This window comes from Odocoileus virginianus, chromosome 7 (genome assembly GCF_023699985.2).
Source record: "Odocoileus virginianus isolate 20LAN1187 ecotype Illinois chromosome 7, Ovbor_1.2, whole genome shotgun sequence".
NCBI lineage: Eukaryota > Metazoa > Chordata > Mammalia > Artiodactyla > Cervidae > Odocoileus > Odocoileus virginianus.
The window spans coordinates 76,959,160-76,987,039 of NC_069680.1; the positions used below are offsets into that span (position 1 = coordinate 76,959,160).

A 27,880-nucleotide genomic window follows, 5' to 3' on the forward strand; every position below is an offset into this window, starting at 1 on the left:
AGCATCCCCAATCTCATATTTCTGTCCCAAAGGACATCACCACATAGGTCACTGCTCACATCTGAAGAGACATCACTTCAAGCCCTAACCAATGGATAATTATCAACAACCACATTTAGTTACTCTTTAGTAACATAACTATGAAACTATGATAAATACATGCATCTGTTCCTTCTTAAATTCTGTATTAGGGTTTTCCAGTGGTGATGAACCCCTTCATGGATCACAGCCTTGTCATGAAGAAGGTGCTTGTGTAACTCAGTGAAGCCATGAGCCATGCATTGCACGGCTACCCAAGATGGATAGGTCATAGTGAAGAGTTCTCACAAAATGTGGCCCACTGGAGAAGGAAATGACAATCCATTCCAGTATTCTTGCTGAGAGAACCCCATGAACAGTATGAAAAGGCAAAATGATGTATGACACCAGAAGATGAGCCCTCCAAGCCAGCAGGTGCCCCATATGCTACTGGGAAGGAGCAGAGGGCAATTACTAATGGTATTAGAAAGAATGAAGCAGCTGGACTAAAGTAGAAATGATGCTCAGTTCTGGATGTGTCTGGTGGTGAAAGTAAAGTGTGATGCTGAAAAGAACAATATTGCATAGGAGCCTGGAATGTTAGGTCCGTGAATCAAGGTAAATTTGACGTGGTCAAGCAGGAAATGGCAAGACTGGACACTGACATCTTAGGAATCAATGAACTAAAATGGATGGAAATGGGCAACTTTAATTCAGATGACCATTACATCTATTACTATGGGTAAGAATCCCTTAGAAGAAATGGAGTAATCTTCATAGTCAACAAAAGAGTCTGAAATTCAGTACTTGGGTGCAACCTCAAAAACAAGAGAATAATCTCAGTTCCTTTCCAAGGCAAACCATTCAATATCACAGTAATCCAAGTCTAGGCTGTATATTGTCACTTTGCTTATTTAACTTACATGCAGAGTACATCATGCAAAATGCCAGGCTACATGAATCACAAACTGGAAATAAGAAAAATATCAAAAATCTCAGATATGTGGATGATACCACTCTAAAGGCAGAAATTGAAGAGGAACTAAAGAGTGTCTTGATGAGGGTAAAAGAGGAAGGTGAATAACCTTGCTTTAAACTCAACATTAACCAAACTAAAATCATGGCATCCAGTCCCATTGCTTCATGGCAAAAATATGGGGAAAAAGTGGAAACAGTGAGAGACTTTATTTTCTTGGGCTCCAAAATCACTGCAGATGGCGACTGCAGCCATGAAATTAAAAGGCATTTGCTCCTTGGAAGAAAAGCTATGACAAACCTAGACAGCATTTTACAAAGCAGAGATATCACTTTGCCAACAAAGGTCCGTATAGTCAAAGCTATGGTTTTTCCAGTAGTTATGTATAGATGTGAGTTGGACCATAAAGAAGGTTGAGCAACCAAAGAATTGACGCTTTCGAATTGTGGTGCTGGAGAAGACTCTTGAGAGTACCTTGAATAACAAGGAGATCAAACCAGTTAATCCTAAAGGAAATCAACACTGAACATTCACTGGAAGGACTGATGCTGAAGCTCCAATATTTTGGCCACTTGATGAGAAGAGCTGACTCATTGGAAAAGACCCTGATGCTGGAAAAGACTGGAGGAAAAGAGAAGGGGGTGGCAGAGGATGAAGTGGTTAGATAGCATCACTGACTCAATGGACATGACTTTGAGCAAAGTGCCTGAGATGGAGGACAGGTGAGCCTAGTCTGCTGCAGTCCGTGAGACTGCAGAGTCGGACACGACTTAGCAACTGAACAATAACAACGGTAATGGAATTGTCTGCTAAGAAAAATACTTCTATTTCTGCCAAAGGAATGGCCCCAACTCCCTTCTGTGATACTGAAATGTCCAGCAAGGCTTCTATCATTCAAAAGAGTGTTCTGTGTTTTCCTGGTACCAGCATAACAAAGTCAATACAACTGGTTGCTTTTAAGGCCAGTAGCTCCCTCCTCAGCGAGCATATAGGTCCAGAACAGGTATAAGACTTCCTGAGAGCCTCAATTCATCTATGTTCTTACACTTGAACTTTTTTCTTTTCTGAAAGACGCAGTCATGACAAATTTATCCATGCAAAAGACAGTGAAGGTGATTAAGAATAACTATGTCTTTCTGGAACTGAAGACATTTCAATTACTATCCTGAAAAGATCATCCCATAACTATCTTCAGAAACATATTTTTTGAACATGCGTGTGTTAATAGTGAAAACCAAAGTAAATTAACAAACCTAGACCAGGTCAAACAATCTAAACCCCTTTGTGCATTCTCATCTTAGAAGGGAGCTGCTTTTCCCTGATAACCACCTTGGCTGCACCTGTGCTTTCCGCTGTGCCCACTAATGTTTACTGAAGTGCAGGATCTTAATTTTAAAAAAAATCTTACTGTCTCAGAACCCAATGACTAGCTCTCTTCATTGTCCAATGAAGCATGTTCTCTTTTGAGGCCTAAACTCTTTAACTATTCCCCATTTTTTCTTGCAACTGGCTGCGATCCCAGGGACCTCCTCATATCCATCAGAGACTTTGGCACATGGTTTAAGATCTTAATATTCAATCCAATATCCTCAGTGACTATAATGTCCTTTGGAATGAACACCCAATGCCCTCCCTTATTCAGTGTAATGATCTTCACCTCCACTCGGCTTCAGTCACATGCATGGTCACCAAAACTCTGTTCCCTCTTTACTTGTTCTCTCTGTGATATTTCCTCACCAGCATTCCCCCATCTTTTCAGCTCTCTCCATTTCATAGTTTCCTCTACATCTGTCCAACAACCTCATTAAGACTTTGACTCTCTGAAAAGTACCATTTTCTTTGGGTTGAACAAACCTTTTCGGCTTTACTCTTTTCTCTTTTCATCCTAGACATCATAGCCTCTCTCTTTAAACATGCTGTTGTTAATATCCACCACTCCCCCAAAGCTATGCCCATCCTCCACATTCTCCTGCAAAATTTCAACCCAGGAACAATGCAGCGGTTTTCATTTCTATGCTGCTATATGCTGCTGCTGCTGCTGCTGCTAAGTTGCTTCAGTCGTGTCTGACTCTGTGTGACCCCATAGATGGCAGCCCACCAGGCTCCCCCATCCCTGGGATTCTCCAGGCAAGAACACTGGAGTGGGTTGCCATTTCCTTCTCCAATGCGTGAAAGTGAAAAGTGAAAGTGAAGTTGCTCAGTCGTGCCTACTCTTAGCGACCCCATAGAGTGTAGCCTACCAGGCTCCTCCGTCCATGGGATTTTCCAGGCAAGGGTACTGGAGTGGGTGCCACTGCCGTCTCCATGCTGCTGTATATCTGTGCTAAATTCTGGGAATATCCATGCAGCTGCAGAATGGTGCTGATACGAAGTCCTGGGATCAATATCACCGGTACCTGAACACTGTCCAACTCTCCTACCACATTCACTTTTCCTTCAAATATTACTTATGCCTTCCAATCCAATATTATATACCAACCACCACTTCCTTCCTCTCAGCAAAGCCCTCTTTGCCTAATTTACATGGGCTTATGCTTAGCCCATGAAGTGAGAACTCACTCAACATCATCTCCTCCAGTATTAACTTATTCCAACCCAAACCTCTGCCTCCCAAATTATTACAAGTGATATATTTTCTCTGTATGCTGAGTTTCCCCTGTGTTCTTGTTTCTACTCTCACCGTCCTTACATATTTTATTAGATATTTCATTTCACACACAGACCTTTAAGCTTTCTCATTCCACTGGTTCCTACACAGTGGTACACTGGAGTTGATGCCTGATTCTAGGTATCTGTATCTTCTATCTGCATTTAGTAATATTACCCTTACAGCTTGACTTCAGTCATGGTGGATTATGGTAACCAAGACAATGGGAAAAGGTATAAATCAGGGCTTCTGTTTCCCTTCTCTTCCCAGTGGTGCTGGTATCTCAGGGCACCACTGCACACAAGCCTGCTCAAAACAAAACAAACCAAACGCTGACAAAAATCCTTGCATTTAGCATATCTCCTCTTCTAGTTATACTGCCCTCTCTCTCCTTTTATGTTCTAACTACTTAAAAATGTGCAATATACTCAATCATTCACTCCTAAATATGTCTTCAATTCTTATCATATCTTTACTGAAGTTGATATTTTCAAGGCAATCAATAACCTCCTAGTTGATAAATCTAGTGGATATTTGTCAGAGTTCACTAACTTAGTATTTGACACTACTGGTCACTCCCTCCTTATAATTCTCTCTTGCCTTAGCTTCTAGAATATCACCATTTCCTAAATTGCCCCTTACCTATCTGGCCAAAGTTTTCTTAGGTTTTATTTTCAGGGACCATTCATCTGCCCACTTTTAACAAGTTCTTCTCCAGTGTTCTTTCTTCTCCTTCATTTATTTAATACCTTCATTATTTAATACCTTACTCATTTGAGTCTTACTCAAGAGTCCATGGCTGTAACTACTGACAAAATTCTGATCACTCACAAAGTCATTTCTCTTCCACATCTACTTCATTTGTTGCATTTACCAGTGTATAATTATCCATTTAGATGGTCCAGTACACCAAGCACCTCTAACCCCAAACCCACCAAATTGAGCCCATCAAATTCCTAGCTCAACCTAACACTTAATTCTGTGACAGGTAACAAAATGCTCTGGAAAATTATCCCAATTGATTCTTACAACCATGTAGTAAAGTAGGTATCATCCTTCTCACTTTATAGATGAGGTGATTGAGATTTGAGATATTAAGCAATTTTCTCAGGTCACATTTTTAATATATAGCAAATCAAGTCTGGAAACTAGATTTGGTGTCTGTAAAGCCTTGACTCTTAACTACTATGATGCATTGCCTTAATCATTAAGCCTTAATGATTTTAGGCTTAATGATTGTTTTCCCTTGTCTTTTCATCAACACTGTCACTACCTTGGTTCAAATTCTCTTCTCATGTTGGCTTTGCTACAGAAGTCTCTTTCTTACTTTCATACACCTAGTCTTGACTCTCTCTAGTCCATCTTCCACACTGCAGCCAAAGAAAGCTTATGAAATCTGCTCATAACACACACCACTCAAAAGTTTAACTATAGGGGGTAATTTAAGACTGAATATCCCAGAATGTCCTCATTTTGTGTTTTCAGATATCTCATTGTCCTATTGAGATCATAAGATAACAAGATACCTCTTTGCTGGGAGGTTGTTTGTTTTCTTGTTAGATGGGTCATCTGCATAGTCAATTATGGGGAGACGATCATCTCAGAAAAGGAAATGAGGGCCAAGAACTTTATAACTGGAAGAAGAAAGACATGATCTTACTGCAGAATTTTGGACCTTAATTTCAAAAGCAGCCACATGGGTGAAATCACTCCTGTTGGTGAATATAAGCCAACCCTTGAAAGCTGGTGGTATTTTCTAGGTAAGTAGTGATACACCTTATTATAGACTCTGTGAGGATGAGTGTGGGTTTTTGGGCTCCAAAAGTAGTTACTTTGGGGTAGTTTCAAGTTCAGTTCAGTTCAATCACTCAGTTGTGTCCAACTCTTTGCAACCCCATGGAATGCAGCACTCCAGGCTTCCCTGTCCATCACCAACTCTCAGAGCTTGCTCAGACTCATGAGTTTCAAGTTACTCTCTGTTATAATTCCCTTTTCTTTCCCCTGAACTTCAGTATAGTCTTCTGAAAGAGAAAAAAATGCCTCAGTTATCCTCCTGGGGAATTAAGATTAAGGTCTCTGCCCACTGTTGAGGATAGCATCCCAGTCCTGGCAATAGAATGAACACAAGATTGGTCAGATGGACAGCTAAGGTGAAAGATGAAAGGCAGCCAAGATGCATTTGTGAACCATGAAGTTGCCCAGGCTAGAACTGGAAGTCTTTTTCTTTTTTTCAATTTCTATTGGGGTATAATTGCTTTACAACGTTGTGTTAACTTCTGTTGTACAGCAAAGTGAATCAGCTACACATATTCATATATCCCCTTCTCTCTGGATTTCCTTTCCATGTTGCCACAGAGCAATAAGTAGAGTTCCCTGTGCTATTCAGTAGGTTCTCATTAGTTATCTGTTTTATACATAGTATCAATAGTGTATAAATATATCAATCCCAATCTTCCAATTCAACCCCCCTCCATCCCTGCCCTTGGCATCCGTATATTTGTTCTCTACATCTGTGTCCTATTTCTGCTTTCAAATAGGTTCATCTATACCATTTTTCCAGATTCCACATATATGTATTAATACACGACATTCGTTTTTCTCTGAGAAAGATAAAAGTCATTCTTGGTATGTGATCAGATTTGTGCTTGGAATATATCATCTCAGCTAAGTTGTGTAAGATAGACTGAGAGGCAAGGGAATCAAAGTAGGAAAGATTACAAGGTAGGAGGCTTTGATAGTGGTCCTGGCTGGAGATGAAGTTAGGACAGATTACTAAAGGAGAGACATATGATGGTTTGATACTCAGGAGGTAAAATCTGTGGGTCAAGGTGATAGGTAAGATATGGGAGTGTGAAGATTAGGGTGGGACCAAGAATGACTTTCATACAGAATATCAAACCAGCATATTTCTCTCCTTTTGTAATCTGTCTTTCTTCATCTCCAGCCAGGACTGCTATGAAAGCCTCTACCTTGGAATCTTGCCAGGACTGCTATGAAAGTGTTTACTCTTGTTCACTTGCCCTTCAATCTATCTTATATAACTTAACTGAGTTGAGTTAATCTGATCACATACCCCTGGTTTAAAACATTCCATTTTTTCCCCTACCTCTTGTGATACTGCTGCAGCTTCATCTCCCATGAGGCTTTGCCTGACTTTTATACTGTGTTTGTGTAAGTTCTGGCCTTTTTTTCCCTCCCAAGTCTTGTGCCCATAGTCCCCTCCCACCACAGGACCTTGGCACAAGCTTTCTTCCACATCTACTTTTCTTTCTTCACCAACGTAATGTTGACTTAATCATTCTGATCCCAAATCAAATGACTCTTCCACAAAGAAATATTCCCTGAATATTCCTGATCACTCAAGTTCCCCTATTGTCAGCTTTCAGAGCAACCTACTACTCCACCTCTCTTTTGAACATTATAAAAAATGCAGCTTTGTGTTTGGGTGATTAGTAACATTTGCTTCTCTCTTTAGAAGGTGACCTCCATGAAGGATGGTCACCTTCTTGCTCACAATTACACTCCTGAGCTGTTTATGTCATGCTAGCTGTGCTGGTGCTATGAATATTTACTGAATGAATGCAGACCTTGGGAATTTCCAGTTTTTCAGGTAGGGAAACTGGTAGACTAGACTCTTTTCAGCAAGCACAGGACACTTCTAAGCCAGGAAATTAAGGCCTTGACAGAGCTACAGTTTGACTTAATAAATATTGTTGGTTAGATACAGCAGATGAGTTACTCAAGTGATATAAAAGAAATCTGCTGTTTTAACAGTAAGTATAGTCTCAAGATCAAGATTTAAAATCATAAAGAGCTGTATATATTTCTTCAGTTTTTTGCCTAGTCCATGTTTTATATGGAATATATCAGATCATCATTTATGCTTAAATAGAGTGACCATATAGATCATCATCCAAACTGGGGCATTTGTTGGTGAAAAAGGGGTAATATTAATAATTATATCAGGATAACACAGGTGGACTGTGGTGGCAAGCTAGGAACATAGTCATCCAAGTTTTAGCTGACAAAGAATAAAATTGGTAAATACTAAATTCTCTGAGGGTGTAGAACTGTGTTTGGAGCCACAGAATGAACAAATCCATTACACAAGAAGGCTTCTTACAATGTGGTGTTGGCAGCCATAGAAAGCAAACTCATGGTTACCAAGGTGGGGGAGAGGACGAGTAAGTTGGGAATTTGGAATTAACAGACACACACTACCCTACATAAAATAAACAACAAGGACCTACCGTAAGAGAACTACATTTAATATCTTGTAATAAACAATAATGTAAAAGAATTTGAAATATATATATATATATTATGTAACTGAATCTCTACTGTACATGTGAAACATTTTACTTTGCTAAACACTGTACTTTAATGAAAAAAATTAAAAAATAACAACAAAAATCATGTAGTGTGGGTGTTTATGCAAACTACTGAATAAGTAATGTATTTCCAATAATGTCTTGCTGATAACATAATTGCATTAATCATTCTATATTTTATCTGGATCTTGTTCTTTTATTTGATCACCACAACAAACCAGTTCCTCAAAAGGCACTTACTGAGCACTGGGCCAGGCACAACTGCAGATGTGAAGGAAGCACAAGATACTGATCACTTTGCAGAGGAGAGAGTTTAATGATAAGGCAAGTGCACTGCCCCCATTTACAGATGGAGAAACTAGCACCCAGGACTCAGAAATGACTTCAGGAGAGTTATGCAGACAATAAATCACAGAGCTGGAACTGTAATTCAGATCTCTGACTTCCAGTTCAGGGTTCAGTTTATTTCGCTAAAATACTAAAATGGAGACAGCACCCTTAAATGTGTTTTATGCTTTTGTCCACTACCACACAGAAATGCCCATGAAGGATGTTTACACAATCTCTGCAGAAGCAGTATGTGCCCAGGCTCGGCGGGCAGAGTTTGTATTGCCTGTGTGGACTTCCTTTCTAGGCACTGGGAACTGGCCCTGTGACAAGGATTTAAAGGGGCTTTAGAATGCCAAACACATCTATGATTGGCTCATCTTGTATCATAATCATGTTTAAATCCTGGGTAAATTAAAAGGCCAAAAATATGCCGTTTTATTTTATGGTCAAATTCCACTTCAGGGGAGTAATGAAATAGTCCAGATTTAGCTACCCTTGGGGATCAAACCATGTCTACCACACAAAGCAAGGTTATCTCTCCATGATGAAACATTTCACTTTATCATTAACAGATGAATTCTAATTTATTGGTGCTTTGGAGGTATCCTCAGTCTTTACAAAATAGATCTATCACTGTTGTCAGGTTCTTAAAGGAAACTGCTTTTGAGATTGCTATTATGGAGAGAGAGGCAATATGCCATCATGTTTATACTTTATATGTTGGCAAGAGGAGCTCATTAAAATGCTAGGTATTTTTTAATAATCAGACATATCCTCCCACTTACAAAGACCTTTAGGTTTTTATTCATCCTAACCATAGAGTGCTATTAGTATATGATCCTAATGATCAACTCATAGGTAAATTTTGATATTTTTAGTTTTTTAAAATCATGTATTCCACTTATTTTACACAAGTATTTTTAAGTAAGAGATGACTTTCAGACAATCTAGTTTTCTTATCTAAGGAGAATTTTGTAAAGGGCAAAGGGAAAATTAAAATAGCTCACAAATCAATTAAGTCATTCAAATCACAACCAAGGATGCCCAAAATAGACTTCTAAAGTTGCCTGAAATTGATCAAGGACCAAGTTAACTGAGACAACACAGTCAATAAAAGTATTTTCTGTTTAGCATCTACAAAATTTTGGTCTTGTGCTTGTGACAAAGATGAATAAGACTTGCGATAAAGGCAATTGCTCCCTTTCTCTATAGTCTGAGTGTTTCTCTTAAAGGGAGAGCTTTGTTGAAAATATTTCTGAATAAGCATGCTAGGTATAAAAACTGAGATCCTGAGGAGCCTAAGTCTAGCAGGAGCTGCCCTGGGTGAGCTCGGGGGAAGAATGGGGCTGTAGGTTTAAAGGAGGATAGGGAGAAACAGGGAAAGTGGCAGGGCACTGAGGATTGGTTGTGTTTTGTGATCTTTTTCCTCATAATGCCTCAAATCTTTGATGAGTCATTAACTAAGCTCATCAAATTCTGAGGAAAGTCAAATTTTTTTTTCTGGAAAAAAGAGAAGGGGCTGAGTGGTGAGTCTGGTAGGAAATTACTAAGTGAGAGTTAGGGATTTACTAAGTCACATTGAGCTTGGAATGAAGACATTGGTGACTGAATAGAAATTAACTCAAGTAATTCTCAGGACTTGTGGGGAGAACTCTGGACTCTAGCATAATGCAAAGCTAGATATGAGTAAATCAAGTTTACCAAATCTCAGAGGAGCAGAAAAATTTCAACTTGTTACAGACATAATCTATGCATGGCCCCAAAGCCTCATGGAGTGGAAGGAGAGACAAACAGATGGGCAAGCAATGAACTAAACCGAAATAATCTCACCTGTGCCAAAGTGAGCACATTTGCACAATGCAATGGGGCCCCCAGTAGGCAGCCACTTAGCTCACCTGAGGACTCAGATGCCATTTTTAGAGCATGAGTGGTTAAATAATTGTGAAAACTGAGACCAGTATCCCTTCCATCCCCTAAACTAAAGCCAAACAAAACCAAAAAAGACAAGGATGGGCTTTCCCAGCAGAGGGTAGAGCATGAATGAGGCTGAACAGGAAGACAAATAGGTTATCTGGGGAGTAGTGAAAAATGCTGCTTATATGGATGAGAAGTGCTCAGAGACAGGCTGTATTTTTTGTCTTTATGCATAGAAAGGAGTGATTTCTTAAGAATGCGACACAAGAACATTTTATTAAATTACTTTATGTAACTGTGATTTTCAGTTATAATTATCAAATTCACCTGGCTAAATAATTAAATAATATGCAGTAAATTATTTGAATTCACATGCATAATAGAGGCTTGTTTTGCAAGTGAACCTCAGGGTACCCCCTTCCCATGTCTTTTCCCAAATGTCACATAAGACCCACAACACATCTATCTCTGCAGTATTAACAATCTTAATCATTCACCATGTTATGTTATTTCTTAGTTGCGATATATTTCCTTGTATTATATGCCTAGGACATGGACATGAAATTGTTAAGACTTTATGAAATCTCTGTCCAACTTAGATAAGAGAATTTTGCAATGATTGATTTTCAGTGATTTGAATATAGTTATAGATAATCACAATGGTGTGATCACTCACCTAGAGCCAGACATCCTGGAATGTGAAGTCAAGTGGGCCTTAGAAAATATCACCACAAACAAAGCTAGTGGAGGTGATAGAATTCCAGTTGAGCTATTCCAAATCCAAGAAGATAATGCTGTTAAGAAAGTGCTGCACTCAATGTGCCAGCAAATTTGGAAAACTCAGCTGTGGCTACAGGACTGGAAAAGGTCAGTTCTCATTCCAATCCCAAAGAAAGGCAACCCCAACGAATGCTCAAACTACCACACAATTGCACTCATCTCACATGCTAGTAAGGTAATGCTCAAAATTCTCCAAGCCAGGCATCAGCAATACGTGAACCGAGAACTTCCAGATGTTCAAGCTGGTTTTAGAAAAGTCAGAGGAACCAGAGATCAAATTGCCAATATCTGCTGGATCATCGAAAAAGCAAGAGAGTTCCAGAGAAACATCTATTTCTGCCTTATTGACTATGCCAAAGCTTTCAATTGTGTGGATCACAATAAACTGTGGAAAATTCTGAAAGAGATGGGAATACCAGACCACCTGACCTGCCTCTTGAGAAACCTGTATGCAGGTCAGGAAGCAGCAGTTAGAACTGGACATAGAACAACAGATTGGTTCCAGATAGGAAAAGGAGTACGTCAAGGCTGTATATTGTCACCCTGCTTATTTAACTTATATGCAGAGTACATCATGAGAAGTGCTGGGCTGGAAGAAGCACAAGCTGGAATCAAGATTGCCAGGAAAAATATCAATAACTGCAGATGCAGATGACACCACCCTTATGGCAGAAAGTGAAGAGGAACTAAAAAGCCTCTTGATGAAAGTGAAAGAGGAGAGTGAAAAAATTGGCTTAAAGCTCAGCATTCAGAAAACTAAGATCATGGCATCTGGTCCCATCACCTCATGGGAAATAGATGGGGAGACAGTGGAAACAGTGTCAGAATTTGCTGTTTTGGGCTCCAAAATGACTGCAGATGGTGATTGCAGCCAGGAAATTAGACGACGCTTACTCCTTGGAAGGAAAGTTATGACCAACCTAGATAGCATATTAAAAAGCAGAAACATTACTTTGCCAACAAAGTTCCAACAAAGTTCCGTCTAGTCAAGCTATGGTTTTTCCAGTGGTCATGTATGGATGTGAGAGTTGGACTGTGAAGAAAGCTGAGAGCTGAAAAATTGATGCTTTTGAACTATGGTGTTGGAGAAGACTCTTGAGAGTCCCTTGGACTGCAAGGAGATCCAACCAGTCCATCCTGAAGGAGATCAGTCCTGGGCCTTCATTGGAAGGACTGATGCTGAAGCTGAAACTCCAATACTTTGGCCACCTCATATGAAGTTGACTCATTGGAAAAGACCCTGATGCTGGGAGGGATTGGGGGCAGGAGGAGAAGGGGACGACAGAGGATGAGATGGCTGGATGGCATCACCAACTCGATGGGCATGAATTTGAGTAAACTCTGGGAGTTGGTGATGGACAGGGAGGCCTGGCGTGCTGCGATTCATGGGGTCGCAAAGAGTTGGGCATGACTGAGTGACTGAACTGAACCAATAGAGGATATATAGATATAGACAGAAAGAGTGTTTACCTGTTAGCATTTAATTGGGCTATTAAATTGTCTCATTCACAAACTTGTCCTGAGTTCCCATGACAAGTTCAACAACATTAACCAGCCTTCAAGGTCAATGATGATGAAAAGAAATTGCCAGTATAAGAATCATCATCAGCTTCTTTCTTATCTGGCCATGTTATAGAAGGACTGCATAGTTTGTTTTATTTGCACCTCATGATACAATGACATTTCATGCCAAATGCCACGTACCATCAGTTTAAACTTAATATGAATATTTTTTTGATTTATGGTATTAACTTTTTTAAACAATTATGTTTTTTAATTTCTCTTTTTGAAAATTTATCTATTTTTAATTGGAGGATTATTGCTTTACAATGTTGTATTGGTTTCTGCCATATATCAACTTTAATCAGTCATAGGTATACTTTTGAATCTCCCACCCACCTCTCATCCTATCCCACTCCTCTAGGTTATCACAGAGCAATGGGTTGAGCTCCCTGCATCACAGAGCAATTCCCTCTGGCTATCTCTTTTATGGGCTTGTATTTTACATATAGTAATAAACACTTAGGCTTAAAGATAAAATTAAACAAGTAACTTTGCTACCAGGCAATTATTTGTCAATAATAAGGAATTTAGATACACCATTGGTTATCTCTTTAAACTTATTTGAAATATAGTTAACTAGAACTTCACAACAAATTAAAAAAGAAATGCCAGAAATTGCCTCTTAAAGTTAGAAAATTCTTAAAAGCCTGTCCTTGTCAACAATTATTCCCAACAGCAGCCAATACAGTTTAAAGGGTTCCTTAAATCCCTCTTAGCAGCTCCAGGTCTATAAGATGGATTTCATTCATCCATTTATTCACTTATTCATCATTTTTTCAACAGATATGGAGTCCCAATTATACAACAAGGATTGTTCTAGCTTGGATTACAGGGCTAAAATAAAGTAATTGATTAAAAGGAACTGTATTCTAAACAGGGGAACACAAAATAAAGCAGGGAATGTGTGTAAAAGGAGCAACTGTCTGGAGTACGACTATTTTAGACCTAGTCGCCAGTGAAAACTGCCTGAGGGTGCAGACATTTGAGCAGACCCTTGTTCACCAGGGGGCAGTCTGAAAAGCATTCCAGACAGTGGGACCTGAGAGAGCAAAGTCCTGGGGTGAGAACCAGCTTCACAGATCCCAGAAGCTGCAAGGTCAGTGTGACTGTACTAGGTTTGAGTGATAAAACTTTTGATGAATATTGGATTTAGTTGCAGAAAAATAGAATGCAAGAGAATAGAATGAATAGAATAGAATGCATTTTTTTATCTTAAAATATAAAAATAAAAATAACTAGGCAGGACTAGATAGAAAAAGAGCTTTGGAAACTTTTTTTTTTTTTAAGTTGGAAATTTCTTTCTGGCGACATGGACCTTGAAGGCTGGTTGATGTTACTGAACTTGTCATGGGATCACAGGAATGAACTATTATGAATGGAACAATTTAACAGCCCAACAAAAGATAAAGATAAATAAGCTCAAGGCTATCTTTAGCCTTCAGGCTCAGAAACCAGTTCTACACCCAAGGTGGAAGACAAGCTAAGAGACTCTAAAAGTTATTTAATTAACTATTCTAGCCCTTTGGCCTCTGAGGAGTAGCTACCTACTTAAGTTACCTTACATGTTTCATAAAAGGAACTCAAATATGTATCTTATAAGTTCATAAACACCACTTCCAAGAAGCAGGAAAAGCGCTTTTTTTTTGTCTATTTTTTTGCTTAAATCCTCAAAGTAATATTCATTTAGATATCCTAATTTCTCAGAAAATTAATTTTATCCGCTCTTTATGGAATATTTAAGCTAACATTGTAGGTTTATTTTCTTAAGAAATCCAGACACAGTCTTATTAACTCTGCTAAAATGTCTTTCTAATTTGAAATATATTTTCTTTCTTGGTTCCAGGAAGTGGAAACCTGAACAATCAAACCTCAGGAATTATATTCTCAGGCAAGACACAGAACATAAAATCTTAGTGAAGATCAGAAAGAACTTGCTGCATGGTTATTTATAATTTTGAAAATACAGAAACATTGAGATTACTATAAATATCTAAAAATAGAGAAAATTTAATAAGACGAAAGACTATTTTCTGAAATATAACTAATAAAAGAATTATAAATTTAATTAAGCAATGTAAAAGTACACACCATAATGGGAAATTTAAGGTTTCCAAATACAATGTCTGTAAACTTTTACACATATTCTGATTATAAATAGGAAAAAGGATAAAAATGTCAACAGTTGAGGGAAATCATGATTACTTTCTTATTTTCTAAAAAAATTATGTAGTGTTATATTGCTAGGATTGGTTTTTTGCTTTGTTTTGTCTCCTGGTTATTTTTTTAATCCATAAAGAAAGGAGTTATTACATAGACTCACACATCCTGCAGGCCACATTCTTTCCCATGTTCCAGAATTATTACATTCAGATGCTTCTATGCTATATTCTTCAAGATGAGTATTTCAATTAACAAAATATTCCAGAGCATTTATTTACCAAGTTAGACACAGATTGAAAGAAAAAACTAAAGCTGTACATATAAAAGCACTTACTGTCTATAACTGTATAAAAGATTGTTTCAAGGGCAAGGTTACCCAATACTTTCTATATTAAGTTATCCCAAGGTATGTTTATCTATCTATGATGAAGTTTAGCTACAGAGTCAGGGATAAAGTGGGATAAGTGAAGGTATTTAATTACTGTTCTGTTTTCTACACTCTCAACAGAATAATTGCTGACAAACTGTTGCCCAGAAAATGTCTATTGGAACTTTGGCGTACAAAAAAATACAAAAGCAATGAAAAAAGAAAGATGTTTTATTTACATCTTATTTCAAAACCAGTGCTTCTGTGCTAGTCTGTCTTTGCAGGCCCAATATTACACAACTGCATTAAAAGTTTAGGATTTTTTTTTTTTTTTTTTTTTTAAGGATTGTTTCTTAAGTTCTTCCAACAGTACTGGTATATGCATTTGAAAATGTCGACTTTATTTACAACTAAAACAAGTATTAAGATCTCATTATTCAGAACTTCTGGGTTTGCAAAGCTAAACAAACTGAAGGAATCTTTACACAAGCAATAGTTACCATTTCTGCTAAGAGGCATCACAGTGCCACAAAAGCTGTGTGTTTTTCTATCCACAGATTCAGATGAAATCTTTTATTATCTAAATTCTTTCAGCTTAAGATAGCAAGTCAGTCTAGGCATAAGCACATGTTTTAAGTCTATGGGCAGTAACATCTAGAATCCTTTTGCTTATGAAAATTAGAATTCATAATAATGAAAGAGTTATGTAACACTGTGCTCTTTATATAGCTTATTCCACCTAATCCTCCAAATAACTAGTTGACATATTTATCCCTACCTTACATAGCACATTAACCCAAGCATGTAGGATTATTTCATTTGTCCAAAGTCACCCAGAAAATCGCTTGTGGAGCTCTGTGTAAGGCTGCCTGCCAGATTCCAAACTCTTTCCTCCTTCTACTTCTTAATGCTGCCTTCACTTTCCTCATGTATGTTAAAAAATATCATTTGTATTTTACATTTTTACAAATTACTTACGATAATAAATTTAGTTTCTGTATGTATCCCCTTAAATGATAGTTGCTCAGGCATGTCTGATTAACCCCATGGAATAGTCCATGGAATTCTCCAGGCCAGAATACTGGAGTGGGTAGCTGTTTCCTTTTCCAGAGGATCTTCCCAACCCAGGGATGAAACCCAGGGCTCACGCATTACAGGCAGATTCTTTACCAGCTGAGCCACAAGAGAGCTCCAAGAATACCGGAGTTGGTAGCCTATACCTTCTCCAGGGGATCTTCCCAACCCAGGAATCGAACCAGGGTCTCCTGAATTGCAGGCGGTTTCTTTTATCAGCTGAGCTACCAAAGAAGCTCCCTTAGCATTTTTCTATATCTGGCATATAAGTGCTAGCATGCCTGTTGGTGCCTGTGTATGTGTGTATGTATGGGGCAGAGAAGAAGCAATTACTTTTTTTCTAGATGCTAAGTTTCAAGGAGTTAGTGTAAATCTCACCCAATCTGCTTCATGGCTAGGAAATCCTACTCCTTTTAGCCTTTCAAGAAGACAGCCCATCAAACCCAGGAGATGGTGTCTGAAAACAGGGTTTCAGATGTTAGCCTAATGTGCACTGGGGAAATAGTCTGCACACTGGGTCATGGAATGGCCTTGCTGTTTTCAGTGTCTTTTCCATCTCTTGGAAGTTGAAAAAAGGCATTATTTTCCTCAATGAAATTTCCATCCATCTTATCATGAACTGACCATTCTCCCTATCCAAATTCCTCAAGAGTTATTTTTTTAAGAGTTATTTTTTTTAAAAGCTGTATTTATTGTTGTCATCAAAATCATTTACATCTATTCTTTCTTTTACAACTTTGCATCCCAATTATGTTTATTCGCTTATTAGCTATTCTATCCAAGGTAATTAAATCACCCTGCACATATTGGTCACAGAGCTTCCCTCTGAGAATAATGTCTATATTCCTTATTATGAATATCAAGTCCTCTTAATACATAAAGACAATATCTTTTCAGCCCAAACTGTCATTTTTATCTTCTTTACATACTGTCATGGTATATAAAGGACAAGGATTTGCATCCCTTCCAAAAGGTATGTTAAAGTCCTAGCATGTCATAATCTGACTTTATTTGGAGACAGAGTCTTAACAGAGGTAATCAAGTAAAAATGGGGTCATCTGGGTGGGCCCACATCCAGTGACTAAGGTCCTCATAAAAAGTGAAAATCTAGATACACAGACATGGGGGAATGCCATCCTAGAGATGAAGGCAGAGACTGAAGAGAAGCACCTACAAGACCAAGAACATCAGAGATTGTTGGCAGACCTAAGAAGCTAAGAGCGGACATGAAATAGATGATCCCCTCCAGCACTCAGAAGCAGTTAACCCTGCTGACACTCTGATGTTGGACTTCTGGCTACCAGCATTCTGACACCATCAATTTCTGTAGTTTAAGTCCTTTAGTCTGTGGTTACTTTTTATAGCAGTCCTAGGAAACTAAGACAAGTATTGTTACTTAAGCTGCTAAATTGTGTCTGACTCTTTGCAACCCCATGGATTGTTGGCCTCCAGGCTCCTCGGTCCATGGGGTTTCCAAGACAAGAATACTGGTGTGGGTTGCCATTTCCTTCTCCAGATGATTTTCCCAATGCAGGGATCAAACCTAAGTACCATCACTGCAGGTGAATTTTTTACTACTGAGCCGCCTGGGAACCCCTACCTTGAACTATATTCAAAGATGGCTATTTGCTTTTCCTCATACATGTTCCATCCTTTCTCTCTTCCATATTTATTTGGAGAGCCTTTTCTTTTCATATATGTGTAAAGAATCTCTCATTAATGTTTATGATTAGCACAAAGATGATTTCCACATAAATTCTGCAAAACTCTAGCTGAAGTAAATTTATTTCCTCTATGTTCTCTCTAGCACTTTATTTATATCTTTATAATAAATATTACTAAATTCTCTCTTGCATTGTGGCTACTTGTATACATATCTTATCTCCCTCTAATAAATAAACCATGTCCTTTGAGACAAGGGCTACCTCTTCCTCCTTCTGGTATTGCTCATGATGTTGATCAAAGTGCTCTGTAGACAGAAGATGCTTAATATTTATTTTGCTATTTCAGTTGCACAAGAGAGATTTGGCTACTGGGGAAGAGGTCGCAGAGAACCATCTTCCTGCTTATGTGATAAGAAGCTAAAATATAATTTTGATTGTTTATTGTCTTTTCAACATTCTTTCAAATTATGTCTTCTTCTTGGATCTGGTTTACTAAAAACTTCCCTTTCTGTAATCCATACAACAATTCAAATCACCATTCTGCAAAAAGTTCTTCTCTGACTGATTCGTCAGTTAAATGGAAGGAAGAATTCCCCCATTTACATATAACTTCCATGGCCAGCTCTTCATTGCTTGTTTTACCCCAAACTTCCTCACTGGCAAAAGAAGCAGAACCACTCTGAAGTCTGTACATACTTCTCATGTATATGTGCAGCTCTTTTTGCTTTCTTTGTTATCTTCAAAGTTACTTGTGAAGAAATCACAGCTGATAGAGACTATTTCCAAAAAGCTGTGAAATGGTGTTTCAAAAACTTATCTATAATCTTTTAGGATGAAGAAAGCTAGATAAAGCCTCTGAGACCTTCATAAAATGCCTAAAGGACAAATGTTTATTACCATTCTGAAGAACTATTTCCCCAAAGTTCTTCCACTTCTTTCCAGCTGAAATTCAAATTTATGCAAAAGAGTTGCTCCTGCATTAATTAATTAATAAGTAAATTCTGAATAGAGGTGAATCTAACATATTTTAAGTGGATTCACCAATCAATTCTTACAAGATGACATTGTTACTTATTAAAGTAATATATACATCAATTAAGTTCAGTTCAGTTTAGTCACTCAGTCGTGTCTGACTCGTTGCGACCCCCTGAATCGCAGCATGCCAGGCCTCCCTGTCCATCACCAACTCCCAGAGTTTACTCAAACTCATATGCATCAAGTTGGTGATACCATCCAGCCATCTCATCCTCTGTCATCCCCTTCTCCTCCTGCCCCAATTCCTCCCAGCATCAGGGTCTTTTCCAATGAGTCAACTCTTCGCATGAGGTGACCAAAGTATTGGAATCTCACCTTCATTATCAGTCCTTCCAATGAACATCCAGGACTGATCTCCTTTAGGATGGACTGGTTGGATCTCCTTGCAGTCCAAGGGACTCTCAAGAGTCTTCTCCAACACCACAGTTCAAAAGCATCAATTTTTCAGCGCTCAGCTTTCTTCACAGTCCAACTCTCACATCCATACATGACCACTGGAAAAACCATAGCCTTGACTAGATGTAACTTTGTTGGCAAAGTAATATTTCTGCTTTTTAATATGCTATCTAGATTGGTCATAACTTTCCTTCCAAGGAGTAAGCGTCTTCTAATTTCTTGGCTGCAATCACCATCTGCAGTGATTTTGGAACCCCCAAAAATGAAGTCTGACACTGTTTCCACTGTCTCCCCATCTATTTCCCATGAGGTGATGGGACCAGATGCCATGATCTTAGTTTTCTGAATGTTGAGCTTTAAGCCAATTTTTTCACTCTCCTCTTTCACTTTCATCAAGAGGCTTTTTAGTTCCTCTTCACTTTCTGCCATAAGGGTGGTGTCATCTGCATCTGCAGCTATTGATATTTTTCCTGGCAATCTTGATTCCAGCTTGTGCTTCCTCCAGCCCAGCATTTCTCATGATGTACTCTGCATATAAGTTAAATAAGCAGGGTGACATATACAGCCTTGACGTACTCCTTTTCCTATCTGGAACCAGTCTGTTGTTCCATGTCCAGTTCTAACTGCTGCTTCCTGACCTGCATACAGGTTTCTCAAGAGGCAGGTCAGGTGGTCTGGTATTCCCATCTCTTTCAGAATTTTCCACAGTTTATTGTGATCCACACAGTCAAAGGCTTTGGCATAGTCAATAAAGCAGAAATAGATGTTTCTCTGGAACTCTCTTGCTTTTTCGATGATCCAGCAATGTGATCTCTGGTTCCTCTGCCTTTTCTAAAGCCAGCTTGAATATCTGGAAGTTCACGGTTCACAAAGCCTGGCTTGGAGAATTTTGAGCATTACTTTACTAGTGTGTGAGATGAGTGCAATTGTGTGGTAGTTTGAGCATTCTTTGGGGTTGCCTTTCTTTGGGATTGGAATGAGAACTGCCTTTTCCAGTCCTGTGGCCACTGCTGAGTTTTCCAAATTTGCTGGCATATTGAGTGCAGCACTTTGGTAACAGCATCATCTTTCAGGATTTGAAGTAGCTCAACTGGAATTCCATCACCTCCACTAGCTTTGTTTGTAGCGATGCTTTCTAAGGCCCACTTGACTTCACATTCCAGGATGTCTGGCTCTAGGTGAGTGATCACACCATTGTGATTATCTGGGTCATGAAGATCTTTTTTGTAGAGTTCTTCTGTGTATTCTTGCTACCTCTCTTTAATATCTTCTGCTTCTGTTAGGCCCATACCATTTCTGTCCTTTATCAAACCCATCTTTGCATGACATGTTCCCTTAGTATCTCTAATTTTCTTGAAGAGATCTCTAGTCTTTCCCATTCTGTTGTTTTCCTCTATTTCTTTGCAAAGATCACTGAGGAAGGCTTTCTTATCTCTCCTTGCTATTCTTTGGAACTCTGCATTCTAATGGGAATATCTTTCCTTTTCTCCTTTGCTTTTTGCTTCTCTTCTTTTCACAGCTATTTGTAAGCCCTCCTTAGACAACCATTTTGCCTTTTTGCATTTCTTTTCCATGGGGATGGTCTTGATCCCCGTCTCCTGTACCATGTCACGAAACTCCGTTCATAGTTGATCAGGCACTATGTCTATCAGATCTAGTCCCTTAAATCTATTTCTCACTTCCACTGTATCATCATAAGGGATTTGATTTAGGTCATACCTGAATGGTCTAGAGGTTTTTCCTACTTTCTCAATTTCAGTCTGAATTTGGCAAGAAGGAGTTCATGATCTGAGCCACAGTCAGCTCCCGATCTTCTTTTTGCTGACTGTATAGAGCTTCTCCATCTTTGGCTGCAAAGAATATAATCAATCTGATTTTGGTGTTGACCATCTGGTGATGTCCAGGTGTAGAGTTTTCTCTTGTGTTGTTGGAAGAGGGTGTTTTCTATGACCAGTGCGTTCTCTTGGCAAAACTCTATTAGCCTTTGCCCTGCTTCATTCTGTACTCCAAGGCCAAATTTGCCTGTTACTCCAGGTGTTTCTTGACGTCCTACTTTTGCATTCCAGTCCCCTATAATGAAAAGGGCATCTTTTTTGGGTGTTAGTTCTAAAATGTCTTGTAGGTCTTCATACAACCATTCAATTTCAGCTTCTTTAGCATTACTGGTGGGGGCATAGGCTTGGATTACCGTGATATTGAATGGTTTGCCTTGGAAATAAACAGAGATCATTCTGTCATTTTTGAGATTGCATCCAAGTACTGCATTTCAGACTCTTTTGTTGACCATGATGGCTACTCCATTTCTTCTAAGGGATTCCTGCCCACAGTAGTAGAGTAATGGTCATCTGAGTTAATCACCCATTCCAGTCCATTTTAGTTCGCTGATTCCTAGAATGTCGACATTCACTTTTGCCGTCTCCTGTTTGACCACTTTCAATTTGCCTTGATTCATGGACCTAACATTCCAGGTTCCTATGCAATATTGCTCTTTATAGCATCAGACCTTGCTTCTATTACCAGTCCCATCCACAACTTGGTATTGTTTCTGCTTTGGCTCCATCCCTTCTTTCTTTCTGGAGTTATGTCTCCACTGATCTCCAGTAGCATACTGGGTACCTACTGACCTGGGGAGTTCCTCTTTCAGTATCCTATCATTTTGCCTTTTCATACTGTTCATGGGGTTCTCAAGGCAAGAATACTAAAGTGGTTTGCCATTCCCTTCTTCAGTGGGCCACATTCTGTCAGATATATACAGATACACAAACATATCAATTTGTGGTATAATTTGATTAAACTGTTTTCAGCCTAAATATTTGAACACAGGTACACCAAAATTTGAATTTAATGATTATTATGGTTCCTTCTCAAAAAAGTAAGAAGACTTTGCTTTCATTATCTGGAATAAGAGGACATATAATTAGGAAAAAAAAAAAGAAAACAAAAGATAAATAGGTAATAGCTATCAACTGGCAGCCTGATGAATTTCTTGGTTTGTAGTGTAGTAATTTTTCACATCTCTACCCAAAACAATCAAATCAAATAATATAAATATTACTGTTTTCATGTTTTCCTTAACCTGACACCTCCTGAATGTGACTGGGTCTGGAATTTCTTCACACTTTGCTTTTTGCCCACAGGCACAGCAGCAGAGAAAGCTAAATCATCCCGTTAAGAGGATTTCTGTGTGTGGGAATGTTATCTCCAGACAATTTAGAAACTTCCTCTGTCATCCTAGGAACCAGAAACTGATGTAAATTTGCAAGAGAATGAAGCAACAATGAGTTTCCCAGGGGAATAAAAAATATGGCTCATCTATATTGCTTTTTTAATGTAAGATGGTACCTGATGTCATGGCTAATTAGGGGCCTAATCAATATATCAATATTTCTGGGATGGCGATACAACTTTGAATTATTTATAACAATATAAAACAGAGGTAAGTGGTGGAATAGTCTGGAATTTTGAAGGCACTTTAAGATTTTATCAATTCAACATGATAACTATTCAAGAGTATAAATGTTGTTGAAATTAAACTATTGTAAATCAGGACAAACAAAATAAGTTACACACTGCATGCTACTTTTTTGAATGGAGACTTGGGTCTCCATAGCAATATGGAGAAAAACAAAACACTAACATTTTGTAAATCTAACATTTACAAAAACAAAACACTCAAGTGTTGTTGCTGTTCAGTTGCTAAGCTGTGTCCAACTCTTTGTGACCCCATGGACTGCAGCAAGCCAGGTGTCCCTGTCCTTCACCATCTCCCAGAGTTTGCTCAAACTCATGTCCATTGAGTTGGTGATGCCATTCAACCATCTCATCCTCTGTCGCCCACTTCTCCTCCTGCTCTCAATCTTTCCCAGCATCAGGTTCTTTTCCAGTGAATTGGCTCTTCACTTCAGGAGGCCAAAGTATTGGGGTTTCAGCATGAGTCCTTCCAATGAATATTCAGGGTTGATTTCTTTTAGGATTGACTGGTATGATCTACCTGCAGTCCAAGGGACTCTCAAGAATCTCCAGTGGGTTGAAATCAAATCTTAAAAATGTTACTGTGTAGAAAATGAAGAGAGTTTTGTTTTTGTAAATGTTAGATATTGATTTAGTATGTGATAGAAGTTAAAAAAAAACTGAGAAAAAGGCACTGTTTACTTTTCTAGACTTAAACTGAACACATAAACAATGTGTTGTGAGTGAACATTTGTGAAAGATCAGAGAAGTGACTGTTATTCAGCAAAGGGAAGAATTTACACGCGGTTTCTAAAAGAAGAACTACATCCAGTGTGGGCTTCAGTAGTAAAGAATCTGAACCCAGGTGGTTCAGTAGTAAAGAATCTGCCTACTATGCAGGAGATGTAAGAGATGCAGGTTCAATCCCTGGGTAGGAAGATACCCTGGAAAAGGAAATGGCAACCCACTCCAGTATTCTTGCCTGGGAAATCCCATGGACAGAGGAGCTTGGCAGAAACACTCCATGGGGTTGCAAACAGTCAGACACAATATAATGACTAAGCAACAATAACATCTCACAGTGTCCTCCCTTGATAGGAATGCCAGAATTGAATCAAGATAGCCATGTTTGTGGAAAAAGTAGACAGCTCTTCAGAAATATTGTTAGAAGAGTTGCAAATAAATCAATCACTCCCAAAAAGTGTCCTCAGTTTGAAATTTCACAATCAATACATTACTCAAATTAATTCCACATTTAATCAGTGATTCATTTAAGCACCACATTCCCTTGCAAGATAACTGTATCAACCCAAGAGCAACATTTACCAAGCATCAACCAGAGGTTTAGTGTTATTTCAGGAAAAGTAGTTTAAACCCAAAGTATTAAATGACATAGCCCATTCTCAAGGCACACTTACTCTTCAGCCCAGAAGCAAGGAATATAACACATGTAGAATTATTAAGAAAGTGATAACAGAATAATCATGACCTAGACATCAAGAGTTGACTTAAAGTTGACCAGTGTGGACCAGGGTAAATAAATTATAGAGGAAAAGTGATTAAATCTGTCCTTTAAAGAATATATAAGAACTGGATGGTCAATAAGGAGAATAAAGAATATTCTAAGCAAAAGAAACAGCATGAATAAGAAAGCAGTGAGAATGAGCAAACCTATTTAAGGATACAGAAGTCTAGGCTGCTTAGGACAATGGGTGAGTTTGAAAGGGAGGGGATCATGGAGGCCATGAACCCCACAGAGAAGAATCTGCACTGCTAACTAGAGCCCATTAAAAGATCAGAAGGTTTCCCTGGTAGTCCAGTGGTTAAGAATCCTTGTAATGCAGGAGATGCGGGGTTTAGTCTCTGGTGTGGGAACTAAGATCCCACATGCCTTGGAGCAATTAAGCACAGACACCATAACTGGAGAGTCTAGGCACTGAAACTAAAGATCCCACATGACTCAATGAAAATCCCATCTGCTGCAAGTGAGACCCAATGTAGACAAAAATTAAATAAATAAATAAAAGTAATTTTTAAAAAAGTCAGGAGCAGAGCAGACATGACGTGAGTGGTATTTTAGGTACATGTTTGGGTAATGATATGAAAAATGGATTAACAGAGAAAGAGCCGGCTAGTCAAACCAGTTGATTACTCACAAGATATAGGCTTAATTAGATGAGGGACTACTCCTTCCCAACCATGAGAATGACGAGAAGAACTGGATAGCCATTTGAAAGTCAGACCTCCCATACCTCAGTGTCAAGTTTTGGTGAAGGAGGAAAGACTCAAAGATGAGAAGGGAGAGCTAAATTTGGGGGGAGAAAGAACATTTGCAGATCCCTGTTTCTAGGTACCTGCCTCAGTTTGGTTCTGTTCACCAGCTTATCAGCACATGACAGAGACAGAGCTTTCTTGCAGACAAAACAACCCTATATAGGACTGACAGAACCAGGACCAAAAAGTTCTCCAATTTTGCCCTGGTGGACATAACTGAGGAAGAGATGAGCAGTTGTAATAAATGCACAGTCTTCAGCTTAGGTTCAGAAACCTAACTGCAAAAGTAAAGGACAGCAGAGACCAGAAGAATAACATATTAATGCATATATATGGAATCTAGAAAAATGGTACTGATGAACCTATTTGCAGGGCGGGAATAGAGATTGAGACATAGAAAATGGACCTCTGGACACAGTGGTGGAAGGGAAGGGTGGGACGAATTGAGAGAGTAGACACATTTTACACTGCAGTGTATAAAGTAGACAGCTAGTGGGAAGCTGCTGTAAGCACAGGGAGCTCAGTTTGGTGCTCTGTGATGACCGACAAAAGTGGGCTGGGGGTGGTGGAAGACAGGCTCAGAAGGGAGGGGATGAATGTGTAATTATAGTTGATCCAAGATGTTCTACGGCAGAAACAAACACAACATTGTTTACAGTTATCCTTCCTTTAAAAATAAATTCAAAGGCTTCCCTGGTGCCCCAGTGGTAAAGAATATGCCTGCAAATGCAGGGGACGTGAGTTCGATCCCTGGTCTGGGAAGATCCCACACGCTGTGGAGCAACTGAGTCCATGAACCAAGAACAGCCACTGCTGAGCCCTCACACTGCAACTATTGAAGACTGTGTGCTCTAGAGTCCACGCTCCACAACACGAGAAGCCACCGCGGTAAGAAGCCCACACACCACGATGAGAGAGAGAGGAGCTCATGCGCAAACCAAGGCCCGGCACAGCTACTAAAAAAAAAGACAGCAGATAACTTATCAAGAGGAATGTAAAGAGTGGAAAATGGTCTTAGGAATTTAAGCTATTATCAAGAAGACAAATGAAGAGTAAGCAAAAGCTGAGAGCATAAATGGCTGAGAAAAGTCCTACATTGATTTTAACCCACTGATGACAGGCAATGAAATGCAGGAGGTGACAGCTCTCTTTTCCTCCAAGCTGTTCAGATCACCTATAGTACTGAGGTGAGTTGAGGAATCTACCCTTGAAGACAGAGGCCACAGAAATGTTTCCAAAAGTTGGCAGGTAACTTAGATGACTCATGACTTCTAGGCATAAGGAAATAGGGGAGAGCATGCCAAATTAATGAAATAATGCCATTTGTATCTTTCCTTTTTTCCTTTCAGATGCACAAGGATCAAAAACGAGGCTGCAGGCTGTGGGTTTACGATACCTACTATCATAGGAACAGGCCCACAGTTGAGAGCTGAGGTGACAGGATTGCTAATGGGACTCAAAGTCATATCCCACAGGGAGAGGGGATGGACTGATAACATTTATCCATGAGAATGTGGATTCTATAGCTGTTTTCAAATTTCTGAAGGTTTTCAAGTCAAAGTGGAATTACATTTGCTCTTCATGATTCCTCCAGAAGGTAATACCAGTATTACTAGGAAAGGTGTCAAGCTTTTGGGCTTGCTATTTGGGGCAATTTTCCAACAGTCAGAGATGAATATCAATAAATGAGACTGGCTTGTGAGATAGTGAGTTTCCTATCACTGAAGGTTATTTAAGATTAAATGAACACTTGCTAAAGATGTTACAGAAGGAACAACATATATTAGATGGGATGTTAGGTTGATAGCCTCTAAAATCCTCTGCACGTCTAAGAGTCCAGCATCATACAACATCGAGTCTCAAGTAGGAGAGAATAGAAAAGAACATTGGTACCCTGACAGAAAGGTATAGAATAAATTTAAAAACTGAAGGCCTATTGACCCAAGATTGTTTTTCCTGCTAGAGTGAAGGAAAATACAAGCCTGCTGAATGGGAAGAAAATTAAGAGAAGGGAAAGGAAAGATAAAAAGATGAAATGTCTTCCCTATTTTCCTAAGGTTGTTCCAAATATAGCTCTTATATTCTGACTAATATTTAAAGAGTTGTGATCATGTTTTTCTGTTCAGTGCTGTAGGTTGAAGACATTCTATTTTTTTTTTCATATTCTGTTTGACTATATCAGTCAATTCAGTTGCTCAGTAGTGTCTGAACCCATGGACTGCAGCATGCCAGGCTTCCCTGTCCATCACCAACTCCCAGAGTTTACTCAAACTCATGTCCATTCAGTCGATGATGCCATCCAATCATCTCATCCTCTGTCTTCCCCTTCTCTTCCTGCCTTCAATCTTTCCCAGCATCAGGGTCTTTTCAAATGAGTCAGTTCTCCACATCAGGTGGCCAAATTATTGGAGTTTCAGCCTCAGCATTAGTCTTTCCAGTGAATATTCAGGACTGATTTCCTTTAGGATGGACTGGTTGGATCTCCTTGCAATCCAAGGGACTCTCAAGAGTCTTCTCCAACACCACAGTTTAAATGTATCAATTCTTTGGTACTCAGCTTTCTTTATAGTCCAACTCTCACATCCATACATGACGACTAGAAAAACCACAGCCTTGACTAGATGGACCTTTGTTGGCAAAGTAATGTCTCTGCTTTTTAATATGTTGTCTAAGTTGGTCATAGCTTTTCTTCCAAGGAAAGCTTTAATGGCTGCAGTCATCATCTGCAGTGATTTTGGGGCCCAAAAAGATAAAGTCTGTCACTGTTTCCATTGTTTCCCCATCTATTTGCCAAGAAGTGATGGGACCAGATGCCATGATCTTAGTTTCCTGAATGTTGAGTTTTAAGCCAACTTTTTCACTCTCCTCTTTTACTTTCATCAAGAGGCTCTTTAGTTCTTC

At 39.0% G+C, this 27,880-nt stretch overlaps 1 protein-coding gene across 7 annotated transcripts in view; it reads right to left on the minus strand.

The window, feature by feature from the left end:
- CHRM3 (cholinergic receptor muscarinic 3) overlaps positions 1-27,880 on the minus strand; it is a 540,213-nt gene that overhangs the window by 200,950 nt on the left and 311,383 nt on the right. The window lies entirely within an intron of this gene.